The sequence below is a fragment of the Odocoileus virginianus genome, chromosome X (assembly GCF_023699985.2).
Source record: "Odocoileus virginianus isolate 20LAN1187 ecotype Illinois chromosome X, Ovbor_1.2, whole genome shotgun sequence".
NCBI classification, from domain to species: domain Eukaryota; kingdom Metazoa; phylum Chordata; class Mammalia; order Artiodactyla; family Cervidae; genus Odocoileus; species Odocoileus virginianus.
Window position 1 is genome coordinate 44125545 of NC_069708.1, and position 8374 is coordinate 44133918.

Consider the following 8374-nt stretch of genomic DNA (forward strand, 5'->3'; position numbering starts at 1 on the left):
AGTAGGCTTTTTTTTTTTTTTTTTGCAGAGTGCTGATCGGAAGGGAGCCTTAAGTTCCAGCTATATACTAATTTATGCATTAGGTAATGAGGACATAAATGGCCAGAGTTGTAGAAAGAGTTAATGAACACGCCATCCTTTGAGCAATCATGCATAAAGATAGAGCTCTCTGGTGATTGTAACCAATACAGACTGTAGCAGGATTCAGCCAAAAAAGAAGGAATGATGTGGAGCTGGTTAATAGAAGAGGCGATCTGGTTAAGAGCAAGTAAAACATAATTTAAAAATAATAAAAAGAACCAATACTTATTAAGCAGAGTTTATAGGCCAAGCGCTTTGTCAAGTTGCATATTAATTATCACAATAATCCTATGAAATAGGTATGTTTTTAATATTTTTTACAGATTCTTTTTTTTTTTTTAACTTTTTACAGATTCTTAAACCAAGGCAACTTGCTCAATGTCTTATGCCTTATAAATGTTGAATTGAGATTTGGTCTCTGCAGCATAGGATCTTTTCTACTGGACCTTATTGATTTGCTGTCTGCCTGGAGGAATAATTTCAGAATTAGTTGAGAAAAGAATAGTAGAAATTTGACAGGACCTAAACTTTGGCAATTATATATTTTTTTGTTTGTTTTTATGAAGAATTCAATCCAGTATTAAGAAAGGTTTTTTTAAATGATGATTGCAGTTAACATTCTGGTGCCCAAAGTAGTCAGAATAGGCCTTTGGCACAACTTGCATTCATGTCAATTGCAGGTGCCACTGGCTATGCTTGCCCTTTAAACTCTGGAACAAATACTTGAGAGTCATTTCAAAGAAAAAAAAAAATTCCAGACTTCAGAAAGTTTCCTGACCTGACTTAGAGACTGACATCTTGGAATATTAAATAGAAAACTTCCAGTTTTGTCCTTTGTTTGCTATGCTGGTTTACCCTCATTTGGCTGATGAGCTGTTTTAGAAAGCTGCCAGGCATCTGCTTCACCTTAGCTGAGGATGCCCTAAGCCTGAATCTCTGGCCACTGACATTCAGCAGCTGTTTTAGCTGCTGGCCAGGAAAAGTTACTTGAGCTGTGATAAACCCAAGTGAAGTGGCTTCAGTTGTAGCTATATCCACTGTATATTTTCAAGGCCTAATTGAGGATTACATTTTTGAAAATCTTACAAGGTCAGTTTATAAACTGTGATAAATAATTCTCTAAGAATAATGTTTCTTCTTTGCACAGACAAAATAATATTTCCTAGATGTGACTGGGGAAAGGAGAGCTCTCTTTTGCCCTGTCATTCGGTCTCTACTTCAGTTGACTGTGTAATTCACTTTCACTGGGATTTAAAGGCAAGTAGAAGGGTTGGTCAGATGCTGAATAATTGGGCCCCTTCATGGAGCAAAGCATTTCATCTGCTTTTTTTCCCACTGCAAACTGCAAAGGGCTGCATATTTTGCAATTCTGGTGTCTAGATTCTATCTTATGATTAGAGATTATGCTAAAGAATAAAAAATGTTTTTTTTTCTAAATTCCATATATATGTGTTAGTATACTGTATTGGTCTTTATCTTTCTGGCTTACTTCACTCTGCATAATGGGCTCCAGTTTCATCCATCTCACTAGAACTGATTCAAATGAATTATTTTTAATGGCTGAGTAATATTCCATGGTGTATATATACCACAGCATATATGGAATTTAGAAAGATGGTAATGATAACCCTATATGCAAAACAGAAAAAGAGACACAGATGTACAGAACAGACTTTTGAACTCTGTGGGAGAAGGTGAGGGTGGGATGTTTCGAGAGAACAGCATCGAAACATGTATATTATATAGGGTGAAACAGATCACCAGCCTAGGTTGGATGCATGAGACAAGTGCTCGGGCCTGGTGCACTGGGAAGACCCAGAGGGATCGGGTGGAGATGGAGGTGGGAGGGGGGATCGGGATGGGCTATACATGTAAATCCATGGCTGATTCATGTCAATGTTTGACAAAAACCACTACAATACTGTAAAGTAATTGGCCTCCAAATAATAAAAATAAATGGAAAAAAAAACTGAAAAAAAAAGTTTTTTTTAAGAGACTAGAAAGCTCTTAGTCAAGCATTTCTTATGTGTCCACCTGTATTAAACACATTTTACAAGTATTATCTCATGTAAATATCCTAGACTTCTCTGGTGGCTCAGCAGTAAAGAATCAGCCTGCAACGCAGGAGATGCAGGCTTGCTTGATTCCTATTTCAGGAAGATCCCCTGTAGAAGGAAATGGCAACCCACGCCAGTATTTTTTGCCTGGGAAATCCCATAGACAGAGGAGCCTGGCAGGCTGTAGTCCATGGTTTCACAAAAAGTTAGACATGACTGAGCAGCTAAACAACAATAATCCTGTGAGGTAGGTCCCATTGTTATCCCTACTTTAAGATGAGGACAATAACTCAAAAATTTGTTCATGGATATGAACTTGTCAGACTCCAAAATTTGTAGCAATAGTGGCTAGCTTTACTGAAATCTCTATAAATATTACAATTTGTACAATAAGTTTGATGAATACCTTCTTCATTCACATTGCCAACAGCAGCAACTTATGGCTTATTTGTAGTGTCTGCAATGCAGGCAGCAGAGGAACAAGACATCTGCCTCAGTGAGTGCAAAAATAAATAAATAAATAAATAAAGTATTTTGGAATTTTGACATTGAGGAATTGTTTTGTTTTGCTTTCAAATAGGAAGTTAAACATTTGGAATTGTCTTTTCAGTTGGTACAAAATAGATAAATATTGGCAATTTCTTATATTTCAATATACTTGAGTGCCCTGCAAATAGTCAGAGATCAATATAGAAGGAGAGACAAGGTGAAGAGTCTGAGAAGGTGATCGATGTCACAGTCCAGTAAAAGCTGTACTAGAGCAGAATTCACATGGATTGACTATTCAGGCAGAGTTTAGTGTTGATATCTCTGCTGATTATAGGATACAGACTGAATTCACCACCCTTTTAGAAAGACATTTTAACTGCCATATATGCTCTGCTCTCTAGACTCTGAGATCATAAGGAGTTTGATTTATTATAGCACATATTAAGCATGTCTTGAAACAAATTTGATTACTCCATGTAGTTGAATCCTTGACATGTGTCTACTCAGGGGAAGTTAAGCCTTGCATATAAATAAATATGGATCTAAGTCCTTCTGCTAATCTCTCCAACCTCATTTATTTCCATCAAAGTCAGTGTTCATTCAAATTCCAAAGAAGGGCAATGCCAAATAATGTTCAAACTACTGAACAATAGCACTCATTTCATATACTAGCAAAGCAATGCTTACTTACATCCTTCAAGTTAGGCTTCAATAGTATGTGAACTGAAGATCCAGATGTACAAGCTGGACTTAAAAAAAGGCAGAGGGACCAGAGATCAAATTACCAACATTGGTTGGATTGTAGAAAAAGCAAGATAATTAAAAAACATCTAATTCTGCTTCACTGAATATGCAAAAGGCCTTGTGTGGATCATAACAAACTGTGAAAAATTCTTAAACAGATGGGAATACCAGACTACCTTAACTGCGTCCTAAGAAATCTGTATGCAGGTCAAGAAGCAACAGTTAGAATTAGGTATGGAACAATGGACTGGTTCCAAATTGGGAAAGGAGTACGTCAAGGCTGTATATTGTCACCCTGCTTATTTAACTTTTATACAGAGTACATCATGCAAAATGCTGGGCTGGATGAAGCACAAACTGGAATCAAGATTACTGGGAGAAATATCAATAACCTCAGATATGCAGAGGATACAACCCTTATGGCAGAAAGCAAAGAGGAACTAAAGAACCTCTTGATGAAAGTGAAAGAAGAGAGTAAAAAAGTTGGCTTAAAACTCAACATTCAGAAAACTAAGATTATGGCATCCAGTCCCATCACTTCATGGCAAATAGTTAGGGACACAATGGAAACTGTAGCAGACTTTATTTTCTTGGGCTCCAAAATCACTGCAGAAGGTGACTGCAGCCATGAAATTAAAAGACACTTACTTCTTGAAAGAAAAGCTATGACAAACCTAGAGAGCATATTAAAAGGCAGAGACATTACTTTGCTAACAAAGATCTGTCTAGTCAAAGCTATGGTTTTTCCAGTAGTCCTGTATGGATGTGAGTTGGACCATAAAGAATGCTGAACACAGAAGAATTGATGCTTTTGAACTGTGGAGTTGGAGAAGACTCTTGAGAGTCCCTGGGACTGCAACTCAAACCAGCCAATCCTAAAGGAAATCAGTCTTGGATATTCATTGGAAGGACTGATGCTGAAGCTGAAACTCCAATACTTTGGCCACCTGATGTGAAGAGCCAACTCATTAGAAAAACCCTGATGCTGGGAAAGATTGAAGGCAGGAGAAGAAGGGGATGGTAGAGGATTAGATGTTTGGATGGTATCACCGACTCAATCGGCATGAGTTTGAACAAACTCTAGGAGATGGTGAAGAACGAGGAAGCCTGACGTGCTGCAGTCTATGGGGTCATAAACAGTTGGGCACAACTGAGGAACTGAACAGCAATAGCATTGCAAGAATATGCCATAATCTATGCAGCTAATCCCAATGGATAGATATTAAGTTGTTTTAGGTTATATGATATTATAAACAGTGAAAGAATGAACATTGTGTGTGTGTGTGTGTGTGTGTGTGTGTGTATGTGTATGTGTGTGTGTGTATATATATATATATATATATATATATTTGTAAATTTGTCAGATTATTTCCCTAAAATAGCATCTTGAAAGGAGATATTTTTGGATTAAAAATATACATTTTAAGGCTTCTGATTTATATTATAAAAATGCATTTGCATGTTTTACTATTTTTATACTTCCACCATGTTTGTATGAGTTGGACCCATTTTACCTATACAGTCATCAGCACTATGCATTACTAATTCTTTTGCATCTTTGTTAATCTGCTTTAGGAAAACAGCATTTTGTAATTTTTTGTATAATTTTGTCACTACTAAAATTATAATATTTTACTAATGTGTTTTTAGTCATTCATACTTCTTTTTTGAAGTGCTTATTAACATCCTTTGTCCACTCTTTTGTTATGGAGTTTAGATATTGCCTGCTAATTTTTGAGGGTTTTTATATATTTAAGTCATTAATCATTTATCATCTATGTTGCAAGTATTTTCCCTATTTATCCTTTTAAAAAGTTGTTGTGATGTTATAATTTATAGATACATTTTTTATTTAAGTTTTTAAAGTACTTATTCATTTATTTATTTTCTTTTTTTTTTTTTTTTTTTTATTTTGCTGTGCCAGGTCTTAGACGTGGCATGTAGGATCTTCGATCTTTGCTGTGGAATGTGTGAATCTTTAGTTGCAGCATGTGAACTCTTAATTATGGTATGTGGGATCTAATTCTTTGACCAGTGATCAAAACCAGGTCCCCTGCATTAGAGCATCGAGCTTTAGCCACTGGACCAGCAGAGAAGCCCCTATTGATAAGTGTTATAGTGAAATAATATTTATTTGTTCTTTCATTTCTGGTTTCTAGGTTTTGTGCAATGTTTAGGGCTCTATATTTACTCCAAGATTGCACATGTATTCATTCATGTTTTCATCCAGAGCTTGCATTTAAACAGTCTATTCATCAATAATTTATTTCAGTGTAAAGGGTTAAGTGTTGATCTAATTTTTTGTCTGTCAGCTAGTTGTTCCAGCATGTTTTTCTGTAACAATTTATAATACCACATTGATCATATGAATGTATACAAATGTTAAAATATGGGCTTTGGAGTCTGAACTGAATTTAAACCTCAGCTCCATAAATTACATACATGTTGGGCTACTTTGAGTGAATCATGTAAGCGCCCCAACCTTCAATTCTAGGGTAACCAATCATTCCAATTTATGGGTGACTGAAAGGTATCCAGGGATTCTGTATTTTAAGTGCCAAAATGGGAAAAGTCATGAGGAAACAAAGACGGCTGGTCATGCTATGTTTTTCTTTTGCAAAAATGAAATAATATCATTACCTAACTGAAATAATTGTGAGGGTTAAAAGAGATAAAAAGCAGAAGCAATCCACTGACTTGGAAAAAAATATTTGCAAAGTATATGACCAATAAGGAATTAATATCCAACATATATAAAGCATTCATACAACCCAACAATAAAAAGAAAAAAAAACACGCAATTTGATTGAAAAACGGCAGAAGACCTGAATGGACAGACATTTCTCCAAAGAAGACATAAAGATAGCCAACAGACACATGAAAAAAAAATGCTGAAAATAGCTAGTCCTAGGAGAAATGCAAGTAAAACTGCAAAGAGACATCACCTCACATCTGTCAAAATGGCTTCACTTAAAAGTCTACAAATAACAAATGTTGGTGTGTATGTGAAGAAAAGGGGAAAATAGTGCATTTTTGTTGGGATTTTAAATTGGTGAAGCCACTATGAAAAACAACAGGGAAGTCCCTCAAAAAACTAAAAATATAATAGCCATATAATCCAGCAATTCCACTACTGGGTAGGTATCCAAAAAAATAATACATGGATTTGACAAGATATATGTACCCTAATGTTCCAGCATCATTACTTACAATAGCCAAGGTATGTTAGCAACATAAGTGCCCATCAAAAACAGTTGAATGTGTAAAGATGTATAAGTATATATATGATAGTGGGATATGACTCAGCCATAAAATCAATTATATTCTTCCATTTACAGCGATATGGATGGATTAAGAGAGTATTAAGCTTAGTGAAATAAATCAGACAAAGAAAGGCAAATACTGTATGTAATCACTTATATGTGGAATATATATATATCAGAAGCAGATATTGATAATATATTAGTGGTTACCAGTGCAGAGAGGGAAAGTGGTGAGGGGAGAGATAGGAGGGATTAAGAAACATAAGCTACTATGTATAAAATAAATAAGCAACAAGAATATATTATGCAGTACAGGGAAATAAACTATTTTTAATAATTTTAAATGGAATATATTCTATAAAAATATTGAATCACAACATTGCATACCTGAAACTAATATTGTAAATCAACTGTAATTCATTATAAAAAAATGAAAAAAAAAAACCAGTCCTATTGCTTTACCCCCTAAATTGTGCTTCTAGAAAATTATGAGAATAGTCAGAACTGTACACAAAGAAGTAGGTGAATCTTTCTCTAAGTCTTGTTTATGCTAAGAGAAAACTGGAAAGAACCTACATACCTAACACAGGGAATGGCTAAATAGCTTAATAATGCTCAAAATTCTCCAAGCTAGGCTTCAACAATACATGAACTGAGATCTTTCATATGTTCAAGTTGGATTTAGAAAAGGCAGAGGAACCAGAGATCAAGTTGCCAACATCTGCCAAGATAATTCCAGAAAAAAACATCTGCTTCACTGACTACACTAAAAGCCTTTGACTGTGTGGTCACAACAAACTGGGGGAAATTATTTTCTTCTTTTAAAATTTTATTTATTTATTTTTCATTTGTTTTTATTAGTTGGAGGCTAATTACTTTACAATATTGTAGTGGGTTTTGTCATACATTGACATGAATCAGCCATGGATTTACATGTTTTCCCCATCCCAATCCCCACTCCCACCTCCCTCTCCACCCGATCCCTCTGGGTCTTCCCAGTGCACCAGGCCCGAGCACTTGTCTCATGCATCCAACCTGGGCTGGTGATTTGTTTCACCCTAAATAATATACATGTTTTGATGCTGTTCTCTCAAAACATCCCACCCTCGCCTTCTCCCACAGAGTCCAAAGGTCTGTTCTGTACATCTGTGGCTCTTTTTTTGTTTTGCATATAGGGTTATCATTACCATCTTTCTAAATTCCATATATATGTGTTAGTATGCTGTAGTGTTCTTTATCTTCCTGGCTTACTTCACTCTGTATAATGGGCTCCAGTTTCATCCATCTCATTAGAACTGATTCAAATGAATTCTTTTTAATGGCTGAGTAATATTCCATGGTATATATGTACCACAGCTTCCTTATCCATTCATCTGCTGATGGGCATCTAGGTTGCTTCCATGTCCTGGCTATTATAAACAGTGAGAAACCACTGCAATGATGTAAAGTAATTAGCCTCCAACTAATAAAAATAAATGGAAAAAAAAAAAAAGAAGAAAATACCAGACCGCCTTACCTCCCTCCTGAGAAACCTGTATGCAGGTCAAGAAGGAACAGTTAAAACTGGGTATGGAACAATGGCCTGGTTCCAAATTGGGAAAGGAGTACGTCAAGGCTGTATATTGTCACCCTGCTTATTTAACTTATATGCAGAGTACATCATGTGAAATGCCAGGCTGGACATAGCAAAAAGTGGAATCAAGATTGCCAGGAGAAATATCAACAACTTCAGATATGCAG